The sequence below is a fragment of the Macaca thibetana genome, chromosome 1, assembly GCF_024542745.1.
Source record: "Macaca thibetana thibetana isolate TM-01 chromosome 1, ASM2454274v1, whole genome shotgun sequence".
In the NCBI taxonomy this organism is placed as follows: Eukaryota; Metazoa; Chordata; class Mammalia; order Primates; family Cercopithecidae; genus Macaca; species Macaca thibetana.
In genome coordinates this window covers 119674748-119688641 of record NC_065578.1, presented here as the reverse complement: position 1 = coordinate 119688641, position 13894 = coordinate 119674748, and the positions used below count along the sequence as shown (strand labels likewise).

The window sequence follows — 13894 nt, the reverse complement described above, 5'->3', positions numbered from 1 at the left end:
AAATTGTCTCTTGCAAGGGTCTGAAGCATCCAAATGTGGGAACACTTACGACTGTTTTTCAGAATGAGATGAAGCCCCTCGCCGTGTGGTGTTGGAGAAGGCACTTGATGTGGGGGCATTTGGTGGTAGGAAGGGCTTCAGACTGGAGCACTCCCCACGGAGAGAATGTCCCTGAATAACACAGCAGAAGCCACGTGGAGGGCCTGTGCAGTCTCCTGATGTATAGAGGACTGTGGGACAAGTTTGTCTTCTCTTAAAAGAAAGAATTAGGTTGGAAATGCGAACTGTGACAGGACACCAAGCCCGTGCCTGGGAATCAGATCTGTGGCAGGATGGGGGAGACAGCTGCCAAAGGCCAGAGAGAGGCTGCACAAGCCTCCAGTGATATGGGGACCAAAAGGTCTTTTCAATATTTGGCCATATCTTGATGGTGGCCCTCCAGATCAGAAATGCATTGCCTGATGGATCAGGAAACGACGCCAGGGCATTTTGTTAAAGATAAAACATGAGAGCTTTCAGTTGAACGGTGACCCATGCCTAGATGTTCATGTCTCTGTGCTCATTGGGCTGACTGTGCTTGCAGAGTGTGAAGTGGGAAATACCTGAACGAACACTTCTGTATTTACAGAAAATGGCCAAGGTGAGGATGCAGATGTTCAAGTTGAGGAGGCTGAGAAAGTACAGGATTCATGTGCCCCCAGGTAACACTGAATACTCAGGAGCAAGTAGTGGGTGGTAACATATGAAAAGGGTCTAGGAGGCGCACCCTCTCTGGCATCTAGGATGGGCCCAAAGCCTGCATTCCCTTGGCCACAGTATGTGAAATTCAACCCAGCTTAGACACAGGGTGTGGCAGCTGTTGTGGTTCTCTGTGTGCGCCGAGTGTCATGTCTGTACTGTGCAGGGACAGCTGAGTCTTCATCCTCCTCAGCTCCTGTCTTTCCAGTGCAGTGAACATGAGTTGCTCTCTTCCTCTCTGGCTCCCATGGCAGCCATGCTCTGTTGCAGAGAGAAGAGGATTGCCTGTCACTTCTTAAAGGGAACCTCCTGTTTGCTTTCTGGGGCCTCTCTCTTAATGCCTCCTGTCAAAACCAGCTAGGATTCCCTGGGGTCCAGTCCCCCTGTATTTAATCTTCTTTCTTCTCTGTCCCACCTGGCTCATCAGGGAGGTGCAGAAGGCTGAAGAAAGGGAAGTCCCTGAGGACTCACTGGAGGAATGTGCTGTCACTTGTTCAAATAGCCACGGCCCTTATGACTCGAACCAGCCACACAGGAATACCAAGATCACATTTGTGGAAGATGAAGTCGACTCAACTCTCATTGACTCATCCTTTCATGATGAGTGGAGGATGCTGTACATATTATCCCAGGTAGCCTCTGTTTTCCTTGTGTCTCCTACCTCTGTCTAGGCTGAGGAAGATAAACTCTGAAGACAGGCTCTATACACACAAATTGGTTTGAATAAAAAAACTGCGATGGGATTCTAAAAAGATATCAGGGAGTTTTTTTGTCCTTCTCAGCTCATGTCATGCCTTTGTCTGCCAGTTCCCAGTATGAACTTTCTGGACCCCATGCCAGTTTGACAATCTCATAGTCACCTAGTGCAGGAGGTGCACAGGAAATATCTGTCGGGCCTCCTAGCTTCGATTCAGTATCTCTTGTCATCTTTGATTAAGTCACTGGTCCCTGAATAATGTTCATGGAGTTTCTATGCCTTTTTAAGGAAGCTGGCAGCCTTGCCTTTGTATCTGGAAATATTGTTCCCTAGGCTTCACTGCTCTCAGCTTTAATCTTGATCTCCTTTTAGTCAGCTTGCTTAGTGGCACAGTCACCCTAAAATCAGGATGGAAACTTTTCTTCTTTACTTTGCTGATGTATTTCCATAAAGCAAGGCTGGACCCCGTTTCTTCACCCCATCAAGGCAATGGCTGATCTAATGTTTCTTTGTAGCATCATATATACACACACACACACACACATATATGTATACACACACACACACACACACACACACACACACATATTGTTTTGCAGTGGAGTCTTGCTCTGTCACCCAGGCTGGAGGGCAGTGGGACCATCTTGGCTTGGTGCAACCTCTGCCTCCGAGATTCAAGTGATTCTCCTGCCTCAGTCTCCTGAGTAAATGGGATCACAGGTGCACATCACCACATCTGGCTAATTTTTGTATTTTTAGTAGAGACGGGGTTTCCCCATATTGGCCAGGCTGGTCTTGAACTTATGACCTCAAATGATTCACCTGTCTTGGCCTTCCAAATCACAGATTCCTTTCAAAGCAAGAATTGTTCAAATTTATCTATCAGTCGAGTTTCATGTATAGATGCCTCTAAACATTTAATGTCCATGTTACCTGGTAATATAAGTCAGTATTGCGGCGACACTCCTAGAAAATTGACCAATTTCTGGAGAGTTTTTTGGGAAAAATTTTGTTTAACTTTGACTCAGGCAGGGAATTATGGCATTATGGTCTACATGTAGAGGGAGATTTTGGCCTGTGGGTCTGGAAAGCAGGGTCATCTACTTCTCACCAGACTTTATCTAGGGCATCCTAGAATATTCCTGTCAGAATCCATATTCTTGCACTGAGAATAGTTATGTCCTTGTGCTATGACTGGACAGTGATTTGGTCATATGTGAAGTGTGAATTGCTTAATGTGACCTGCTTCTCTGAATTTATTTACAGAAAGTGAAAGTGATGATGAGGAAGAGGAAGAAAAAGGGCCAGTGTCTTCCAGGTAATGCTGTGGAATTGTGGGCTGTTACTTCAGTAGTGACACCTGGAGATTGTAGATTGAGGGAAAAAGGGGAGGTGATGAATAGAACTATTTCTTCCCTTCACCCAGCTACAAATGGTCCTTATTAACAATGTTGTGTGTTATTTGTGGCACTTGTATTTGTTTTAATTTCATAGTCCTCTCAATATAGGCACTTGCAATCAGATCAGCCTGATGAATGAGACAAACAGGGATTTCTTGTTGATCTTTTCAAAAAAATCATCTACTGGATTCACTGATTTTTTGAAGGGTTTTTTGGGTCTCTATCTCCTTTAGTTCTGCTGTGAGCTTAGTTATTTCTTGTCTTCTGCTAGCTTTTGAATTTGTTTCCTCTTGCTTCTCTAGTTCTTTTCATTGTGATGTTAGGGTGTCAATTTTAGATCTTTCCTGCTTTCTCTTGTGGGCATTTAGTGCTATAAATTTCCCTCTACACACTGCTTTAAATGTGTCCCAGAGATTCTGGTATGTTGTGTCTTTGTTCTCATTGGTTCTAAAGAACATCTTTATTTCTGCCTTCATTTCGTTATGTACCCAGTAGTCATTCAGGAGCAGGTTGTTCAGTTTCCATGTAGTTGTACAGTTTTGAGTGAGTTTCTTAATCCTGAGTTCTAATTTGATTGCACTGTGGTGTAAGAAACAGTTTGTTGTGATTTCTGTTCTTTTACATTTGCTGAGGAGTGCTTTACTTCCAAATATGTGGTCAATTTTGGAATAAGTGTGATGTGGTGCTGAGAAGAATGTATATTCTGTTGATTTGGGGTGGAGAGTTCTATAGATGTCTATTAGGTCTGCTTGGTGCAGAAATGAGTTCAAGTCCTGGATATCCTTATTAAGTTTCTGTCTCGTTGATCTGTCTAATGTTGACAGTGGGGTGTTAAAGTCTCCCATTATTATTGTGTGGGAGTCTACATCTCTTTTTAGGTCTCTCAGGACTTGCTTTATGAATCTGGGTGCTCCTGTATTGGGTGCATATATGTTTAGGATAGTTAGCTCTTCTGTTGAATTGATCCCTTTACCATTATGTAATGGCCTTCTTTGTCTCTTTTGATCTTTGTTGGTTTAAAGTCTGTCTTATTGGAGACTAGGATATGAACCCCTGCTTTTTTTTTTGTTTTGTTTTCCATTTGCTTGGTAGATCTTCCTCCATCCCTTTATTTTGAGCCTATGTGTGCCTCTGCATATGAGATGGGTCTCCTGAATACAGCGCACTGATGGGTCTTGACTCTTTATCCAGTTTGCCAGTCTGTGTTTTTTAATTGGGGCATTTGGTCCATTTACATTTCAGGTTAATATTGTTAATGTGTGAATTTGATCCTGTCATTATGACGTTAGCTGGTTATTCTGCCCATTAGTTGTTACACTTTCTTCCTAGCATTGATGTTCTTTACAATTTGACATGTTTTTGCAGTGGCTGGTACTGGTTGTTCCTTTCCATGTTTAGTGCTTCCTTCAGGAGCTCTTGTAAGGCAGGCCTGATGGTGGCAAAATCTCTGAGCATTTGCTTGTCTGTAAAGGATTTTATTTCTCCTCCACTTATGAAGCTTCGTTTGGCTGGATATGAAATTCTGGGTTGAAAATTCTTTTCTTTAAGAATGTTGAATATTGGTCTCCACTCTCTTCTGGCTTGTAGGGTTTCTGCCGAGAGATCCACTGTTAGTCTGATAGGCTTCCCTTTGTGGGTAACCGGACCTTACTCTCTGGCTGCCCTTAGCAGTTTTTCCTTCATTTCAACCTTGGTGAATCTGACAATTATGTATCTTGAGGTTGCTCTTCTCGAGGAGTATCTTTGTGGTGTTCTCTTTATTTCCTGAATTTGAATGTTGGCCTGCCTTGCTAGGTTGGGGAAGTTCTCCTGGATAATATCCTGTAGAGTGTTTTCCAGCTTGGTTCCATTCTCCCTGTCACTTTCAGGTATACCAACCAAATGTAGATTTGGTCTTTTCACATAGTCCCATATTTGTTGGAGGCTTTGTTCATTTCTTTTTACTCTTTTTTCTCTAACCTTCTCTTCTTGCTTCATTTCCTTAATTTGATCTTCAATCACTGATACCCTTTCTTCCACTTGATAGAATTGGCTACTGAAGCTTGTGCATGCGTCAGGTAGTTCTTGTGCCATGGTTTTCAGCTCCATCAGGTCATTTAAGGTCTTCTCTACACTGTTTACCCTAGTTAGCCATTCGTCTATTCTTTTTTCAAGGTTTTTAGCTTCCTTGCAATGGATTCACACATCCTCCTTTAGCTCAGAGAAGTTTGTTATTACTGACTTTCTGAAGCCTACTTTTGTCAACTCGTCAAAGTCATTCTCCATCCTGCTTTGTTCCGTTGCTGGCGAGGAGCTGTGATCCTTTGGAGGAGAAGGGGCACTCTGGTTTTTAGAATTTTCTGCTTTTCTGCTCTGGTTTCTCCCCATCTTTGTGCTTTTATCTACCTTTGATCTTTGATGATGGTAACCTACAGATGGGGTTTTGGTGTGGATGTCCTTTTTGTGGATGTGGATGCTTTCCCTTTCTGTTTGTTAGTTTTCCTTCTAACAGTTGGGTCCCTCAGCTGCAGGTCTGTTGGAGTTTGCTGGAAGTCCACTCCAGACCCTCAAACAGGGATTTCTTGGTGTTGCCTGTTCTCTCCCATGTGTTTAAATCCAGAGAGAGATGTATATATGCTTTCTGCCTATTTGTTGTTAGTATGTTTGTTAGTATTTGTGCAAGAAAAGAAATTGGAAAAATAAACATATTATATCAAAATATTGGAAAAATGGGGCCCTTAATACACAAGCTGTGTGTCTGCACTGCCTCAAGAGCTCTGTTCACTTGAATGTCGCATGCAAAATTCAACCCAATTTATGCAAAGTAGTTGAAGCCCTGTGTTAGTTCTCTGTGCTGCAAGTCATGATGGTAGTTTACAGGGAGAGTCTGGGTGCCTTGCGTTGGCTCATCTGTGGCAAATATATTGAGCATGTGCTGCCCATTTTTGTTCGGTCCCCAAAGCAGTCACCCTCCATCCTGCATTTAGAAGGATAGTTTTATTTCTCTTGAAGGAAAAATGCCTTTGGTTTCTGTGACCACTCCATTCTGTCTCCCATCAGATCATCTGGGGGGTTTTGTTGTCTAATCTCTGTTGGTTTAATCTTCTGTCATCTCTGTCCTGCCTGGCTCATCAGGAATCTGCAGGAGTCTGAAGAGGAGGAAGCCCCCAGGAGTCTTGGGATGAAGGTTATTCGACTCTCTGAATTCCTCCTGATATGTCTGCCTCGTACCAGTCTTACAAGAACACCTTTCCTCATTAGAGGAACAGCAGGTCGGCTTGGCTCTTGACATAGGCAGTGAGTACTCCATTGTGAAGGTGTAAAGCTCCAGTTCATGTCCCAGGTAGACCCCATAATCTTTGGGCCTTGTGCCCCTGGCTGAGCTGAGAGTTGCCATCACTGTGGCCCGAACCTATATATCAATGTAGATTTCAATCACTCTGGAGTTGAGTCTGAAGCACAGGCATGGGGTGGGTCAGTGGGCTTTGCTCTCTTCCTAGTCTCAGGCCATGCCCTTGCCACCCTTGACCGACTGTCAAGACATTGAACTCAAGGCAGGTGTGGCGAACTCACACCAAGCTCTGCAGCACATGCCCAGGAGTTGTCTGTCAGATCAGCTCATCTGAATTAAATGTCTCTTGCCAGCTACTAAGTTCCTTATGAGTTTTGTTCCCAAAGCATGTCTGTGTGGTTCTTTACCTGCCCAAGGCCAGTGTCACCCTTGTCTACCTCTCAGTGGAAGATGTGACCCAGGTTTCATGAATTTATCCCCATTTTCTGTGTCTTCTAAGTTGGCTTGTTTTAGCTCATCTGTCCATCTTCTTGCTGGTATGTTTTCTAGATAAATGACTGACTTTTCACCCGCAAAACCATAATAGCTGATGCTTCTGTGTAGAACCAAGTCTTATTTTGACTCAAGAGCTGGTACATTGCACCCTTCATAAAATCTCAGTGTCCCCAATCTCGTAAAGTATCAAATCCTGGGTATTTGATGAGAGAAGCCTGAATATTGTAGTATTTCTACTACGAGGTCTTAGAACTATTTGCCTAAAATCTACTGGGAAAGACATTGCTCATTTGTACACACACCTAGGACAGAGCACATTGGAAGATAACGTTCCAAACAGGGGAATTTTGCCCAAGGCTCATGAAAGGAACCAAGTTAGTTCTCTCAAGACTTGACCTCAGGCCTTCTGTTATATTTCTCTCAAAGTCTCCTGTTCTCACACTGAGAAGACTGATGGCCCTGTGTTAGGATTGGACAGAGGACTGTTTCTGTGTGCAAGGAGGAACTGCTTAATGTAAGAGGCCCCATCTGAATTATTTGCAGGGCATCGGTGGGATCAAGTGTAAAAGGAGGACGAAGAGGCAACATGTCCCAGGTGAGTCTGAGAAATTGTGGACAGTTAAACTGATGTTGACATCTGGAGACGCCAAGTTCAGGGATAACAGAACATGCTGAAAATAATGATTTCATCTTGTCAGACAAGTCTGAATTACACCTACTCACATTGCTTTTGGTTCTCATTACAGTAAATGTTTAGGTTTCCATTTCTTCCTACCCTTATCATTTACTAACCTAGTGAAGGTTGACCATACCTCTAAAGCTGTATTCTCATGGTGACTGCCAGGAAACGAGCACATTTTATGCAAAATTATTGAGCCCACTCTTTTCATCATCACTGTTCACTGTGTGTCCTGAGGGCACAAATACAGAGTGTCCTTGACTCCCTCATCAGTGTGTCACCTGGCCAATTCACTGAGCTCTCTCTCTCTCTCTCTCTCTCTCTCTGTCTGTCTCTCTGTGTGTGTGTGTGTGTGTGTGTGTGTGTCTTTCTGTTTCATCCTTTTTTACCTGGCCCTGGTCTATCCCAATATAAAGGCAATAGTTTGTTACCTCATTCATGGATCTGTCCTCTTTCTTTTCAAATACTTCCTTATATTACCCATGAAATCTAGCTGGCACTGTGTGGTTTCTGATTCCCCCCTGGCTTATTCTTTACTTTTTCCTACTTTTCCAGGCTCAGCAGGGAGCTGCTGGATGAGAAAGAGCCTGAAGTCTTGCAGGACTCACTGGATAGATGTTATTCGACTCCTTCAGGTTATCTTGAACTGCCTGACTCATGTCAGCCCTATAGAAGTGCATTTTACTCATTGGAGGAACAGCACCTTTGCTTGGCTCTTGATGTGGACAGTGAGTACCTTTCTATGAAGGTGATAAGGCTCCACCTGGTCTTCCAGATAGGGGTGATATTCCTGTTCTAAGTGGCCCTTACTGACCTGAGAGATGTCATTGCCGCAGGCAGGACCTATAGGCCCATATGGGTTGTAATGAAACTAGTTTCAGTTGGAAGCCCAGACATGAAATGAACCAGTGAGCATGGCTCTATTCCTAGTCTCCAGCTATGCCTGTGGCAACCTGAGCCCATTCTCAGCACATTGGACCCAGGCAGATGTAAAAAATTCACAGAACTGTGATTTGGACTCAAAGGTTTGTAGATTTCCTCCTTCATTCTAATTTCAGTGTCTAAAATTCTTGCATCCATGAACGAGCTGGGCATTTGATGAGACAGGGCTGAATACTGCAGTTTTCCTCCTAGAAATAATCTGGGACATTTTCTTTGAATTTATGGGAACAATAAGGCATAACTGTGCACAAACTTGGGAAAAATGATTTTGGGATAATGATCTACCAGAATAGGGATATTGCACCCTTGGTTCAGCGATGCAAACCAAAGAACCTCTATCATGACCGGCTTTCAGGCCTCCTGAAGTATGTCTCTCACATTGTCCTGTTCTCATGCTGAGGAGCCTGAGGTCCCCGTGTGGGGATTAGACAGTGGACTGTTATGGGTGTAGGTAAATTGGCTTATTTTGTTTGTCCTTGTCTGAATTTATTGCAGGAATTAAAAAGGACCAAGAAGAGGAAGAAGACGAAGGCCCACCATGCCCCAGGTAACTTTGAGCAATTGTGAACAGCTAATTCTGTGTTGACACCTGGAGACTCCTGGTTCAGGGAAAACAGAGCAGGCTGACAATATGGATTACATCTTTTCAACCAAGCCTGAATTATTCCTACTAACATTGCTGTTGGTTTTCATGACAGTAGATATTTAGGTATCCATTTCTTCCTCCTGTTATCATTTACGAACCTACTGTAGGTGGACCATACTTCAAAAGCTGTATTCTCATGGTGACTGCATGGAAACTTGAGCACATTTTATGGAAAATTATTGAGCACAGTCTTTTCATGATCGCTGTATGCTGTGTGTCCTGAGTGCACTAACTCAGAGTGTCCTGTTACTCCCTCATCAGTGTGTCACCTGGACAATTCACTGAGCTCATTTTTTCTGTCTCTCTCTCTCTCTCTCTCTCTCTGTCTCTCTGTCTCTCTCTCTGTCTCTCTGTCTCTCTGTCTCTCTCTCTCTCTCTCTCTGTGTGTGTGTGTGTGTCTGTCTGTCTGTCTCTTTCATTCTTTTCCATTTGGCTCTGTTGTGTCCCATATTGAAGGCAATAATTTGTTACCTCATTAATGAATCTATCCTTTTTCTTTTTTAACCACTTCCTTATGCTACCCATGAAATCCAGTTGAGGCTCTGTTGTGTCTGATTTCCCCTGGCTTGTTCTTTACTTTTTCTACTTTTCCAGGCTCAGCAGGGAGCTGCTGGAGTTAGTAGATCCTGAAGTCTTGCAGAACTCACTGGATAGATGTTATTCAACTCCTTCCAGTTATCTTGAACTGCCTGACTCCTGCCAGCCCTACAGAAATTTCTTTTACTCACTGGAGGAATAACACACTGGCTTTTCTCTTGATGTGGATGGTGAGTACCTTTCTATGAAGGTGATGAGGATCCACTGAGTCTTCCATATAGAGATCATATTCCTGTTCCAAATGATAGTTACTGAGCTGAGAGATGTCATTGCTGCAGTGAGGACCTGTAGGCACATGTAGGTTGAATGAAACTCTAGTTCTACCTGGAAGCCCAGACATGGGATTGGTCAGTGAGCATGGCTGTCTTCCTAGTCTCAGGCCATGCCTGTGGCACTCTGATTCCACTCTCATGACAATGGACCTGGGCAGATGTGACAAATTCAGAGAACTATGATTTGACTCAAGGGTTTGTAGATTTCCTTTTCCACTGTAATTTCAGTGTCTAAAATCCTCACAACCTTGAACAATCTGAGTATTTGATGAGACAGGGCTAAATATTACAGTTTTTCTCCCAGAAATCATTGGAGGGCATTTGCTTTAGATTGATTAGAAAAATATGGCATAACCATTTGCACAAACTTGGGACAAATGATATTGGGATAACGATCTACCAGAATAGGGACATTTTACCCACGAAGTTTCTGGGACAAAAACCAAGGAATCTCTATCATGACCAGCCTTCAGGCCTCCGGAAATATATCTCTCACAGTGTCGTATTCTCATGCTGAGGCGCCTGAGGTCCCTGTGTGAGGATTAGACAGTGGATTGTATGTGTGTAGGGGAATCAGCTTAATGTGTCTGTCCATGTCTGAATTTATTGCAGAAATTGAAAAGTACCAAGAAGGGGAAGAAGATCAAAACCCTCCATGCCCCAGGTAACTTTCAGCAATTGTGGATGCTTAGTTCTGTGTAAACACCTGGAAACGACAGATCCAGGGAGACCAGAGTGTGTTTGATTTCATGTTTTCAACGAAGGCTGAATTCCTCCTACTGACATTGCTGTTGGTTTTCATTGCAGTAGACGTTTAGGTTTCCATTTCTTCCTCCCCTTATCATTTACTAACGTACCACAGGTTGACCATACCTCAAAAGCTGTACTCTCATGGTGACTGCATCGAATTTTGAGCACATTTTATGGAAAACTATTGAGCTCACTCTTTTCATGATCACTGTTTGCTGTGTGTCATGAGGGCACCAACTCAGAGTGTCCTTCTCCCTTATCAGTGTGTCTGTCACCTGGCCAATTCACTGAGCTCACTTTCTCTCTCTCTTTCTTCTTTCTCTCTCTGTCTCTGCCTCTCTCTCTCTCTCTCTCTCTCTCTCTCTCTCTCTCTCTTTCTCTTTCATTGTTTTCTACCTGGCCCTGTTCTATCCCAACATAAAGGACAATATATATATATTTTTTTACCTCATTAATGGATCTATCCTTTTTCTTTTTTAACCACTTCCTTATGTTACCCCTGAAATCTAGTTGGGGCTCTGTGGTGTCTGATTTTCCCTGGCTGCTTCTTTAGTTTTGTCTCCTTTTCCAGGCTCAGTGGCGTGCTGATGGAAGTGGAAGAGCCTGAAGTCTCGCAGGAGTCACTGATAGATATTATTCGACTTCTTCAACTTACTTTGAATTACCTGACTCATTCCAGCACTACAGAAGTGCCTTTTACTCATTTGAGGAACAGTACATTGGCTTGACCTTTGACATGGACAATAGGTTTTTTACTTTGATGGTGATAAGGCTCCACCCGGTCTTCCAGATGGGAGTCATATTCCCACACTAAGCAGCCCTTACTAAGCTGAGAGATGTCATTGCTGCAGGCAGGACCTATAGGCACGTGTAGGCTTGAATGAAACTGTAGTTCCATTTGGAAGCCCAGACATAGGATGGATTGTTATGCCCAGACCGTTTGTTCCCCAAAGAAGGCCACCAGAGTCCAGAGTCAAAGCCAAGCGGCAAGGATCTTTTACTGCAAGTTCGAACTTGGTCCCTCCATTCCACGGCATACAAGAGGGCCCCGAACAATGCGAGTGCTTACTTTTTTATAGCCTGAAAGTTACAGGGGAACAAAGGAATTCTTTTGGTTCCCACGCTTTCAGTAAAACTTCGAACGGCTGTCTCCTTATCGGAGACTTTCCAGGTGGTGTTTGTACTGGGCCCAGGAAGTTTGAGAGATATATGGAGATATGTGGTGGGATGGTTTGTGTTTGTACTGGGCTCAGGAAGTTTGAGAGATATATGGAGATATGTGATGGGATGGGATGTGTTTGTACTGGGCTTGTTTGTTTTGAGCCCGGGGCTGAGGAATGTGCCTGATTCCTTTCATTCCCCCCTTCTTTTCAGGTATCTCTAGAGCCAATCTTGGGTCTTATAAGTCTGATTCTGTTTCATCATTTACAGGTTGGTATTGGGCTCTGAGGACCATGAGTTGTACGGTGTCAAGCCTTTCTCTAATGAACCGCAAAATTCTGTTAACAACACAAGGTCCTACGGTAAGCAGAAATAGTAGACTCAGCAGGGGCCCAAGGAAGGGGGCTAACAGAGAGAACATAGATGAATTCCACCATTGGTCTGCAGCTGAAGCAAACTGCCGTGTTCTTACTTCTGTGCTTAACTTGCATAACTGTTGGACCCGGTCCTCTACAAGCCCTGATTCATTTATGTAGAAACAACAGTCTTCCTTTAGAAACATACATGTACCCCCTTTTTCAGCAGTGAGTAGGTCTAAGGCCCTCCGGTTGTGCAAGGTTACCTGTGCTAGGGACGTGAGCTGCCACTGAAGGGAGGCAAGGGACTCAGCTGACTCCTCCATAGCAACGGCAAATTGTTGGTACAGCTTGTTACTTTCTATGAGGGTGTGACCTAGGGCTCCCCCCGCCAGTCCGGCCGCAATGAAGGATGCGGTGAGGGAAATTCCTGCGATGAGGGGGAGAAATATGGCTCTTGCAGGTCTCGGTCTAGGGACTGGGCGAATAGCAGTACTGGTCCAGTTACCGGTGTACCCTAGGAACTCGCCGGCAGTAAGTAGAGTCAAATGGGGGACTAATGTGACAGGAAGACACAGTAGGTTGGTAACAGAGGGACTAGATAGGTTCTTAGATAATGTTCCATTACACCAGAAGAATATGCCTGACGGAGCCCTTAGGGTGATATTAGGGGGCGTTGCAGTGATGCTGCAGAGGCTGGAATTAGTTCCTGAGAAACAGTAGGGAAACTTTTCTTGACTGGGGTTTAGGTATAGTGGCACGTTAGGGATAGGGGCATATGAGAGGTTTCGGTGGTTGTTAGCTTGGGCAGAGGTAGAGGATCCCCATGGCAGGGGGACAGCGGTTAGCGGTGGACGCCCTAGAGTGGCACACAGAAAGCAGCCAGACAGGCTGTGAAGTCCTGTAAGGTTAGCAAGTTCTAATCCTTCTTGTAATAATTTTAACCAGGAAAAAGGACGTAAATCTTGTGTCAGGTGGTTTTCTTGTCGCTGGATATTTCCATGGACCAGGGGCCGTACCTGCACTAGACCCCGCCACAGATAGAGGTGACTGCTAGGCCACGTGGAGGCGGAGGAGTGGTATACAGCCCCGTGTTGAGGCGTGGTCCAGTGGGAGTTTCAGGGGTCTCTAATTATCCATGTATATGAAAGGTCTTCATCTCGTCTATGATGGAAAGACCATCTGGGATCTAACTGTTCTTTCCCTCCCCACCATTGGAATTTATGGACGTTACAATAGTTATAAGGGCAGCCGGCATTTTGGTGCCACCAATAGTGCTTACAATGGTATTTAGTCTGATCATACTCGAAGCATATCATTGGTGCCACTGGTTTGGCTATTGGGAAGTCGGTAAAATTTAGTAAAATTGGGCTATTGCACCCTGAGGAGGGGCAATCTGCACTGGCCACTAATTTCCCGGGCTTATGAGGTTGCCCAGGGTGGGTTTGGTTTTCATAAAGCCAGAATCTCCAGACAAAGGGATTAGGAGCTGGTTTTATGTTTTCCCCAGCGGCCACTAGGGCGACTAACGTTAGAGTCAGACTACCTAACTGCATGTTTGCAGTGAGCTATGCTGTCGGTGCAGGGTGAGTTTTAAGGGGTTGTTCTTAGCTCTGTCCACAGTCCACGTGTCCGGTGTTTCAGCCGCTGCCGTGATTGGCCCCAGAAGGTCGGAGGTTGGGTCCACTGGCTTGACGTGGGTGTAGTGGATCCACGACACGATGCCTTCTACCTTCAGGGTGGTGGGTGTGGTCAGGAGTACCTGGAGTGGTCCTTTCCACCTGGCTCTAGGGTCTCTAGTCGGTGTTGCTTAACCAGGACCCAGTCTCCCGGCTGGTACGGATGGGGTGTCGGTGGGGGACTGGTCTCATATAGCTCCTTCAGCTTGGG

At 44.5% G+C, this 13894-nt stretch overlaps 1 protein-coding gene and 1 pseudogene across 16 annotated transcripts in view; one reads left to right on the top strand and one right to left on the bottom strand.

Moving 5' to 3' along the window:
- LOC126931509 (neuroblastoma breakpoint family member 3-like) overlaps positions 1-11904 on the top strand; it is an 833099-nt pseudogene extending 821195 nt beyond the window's left edge. The window contains exons 9-18 of the transcript XR_007717861.1: positions 629-701; positions 1166-1370; positions 2702-2753; positions 5950-6111; positions 7145-7196; positions 7836-8008; positions 8718-8769; positions 9463-9635; positions 10350-10401; positions 11059-11904. The product of XR_007717861.1 is annotated as a neuroblastoma breakpoint family member 3-like (transcript). The remainder of the gene's footprint in view (positions 1-628; positions 702-1165; positions 1371-2701; positions 2754-5949; positions 6112-7144; positions 7197-7835; positions 8009-8717; positions 8770-9462; positions 9636-10349; positions 10402-11058) is intronic.
- LOC126931165 (myomegalin) overlaps positions 1-13894 on the bottom strand; it is a 382023-nt gene that overhangs the window by 119959 nt on the left and 248170 nt on the right. The gene's annotated exons all lie outside the window — the stretch shown is intronic.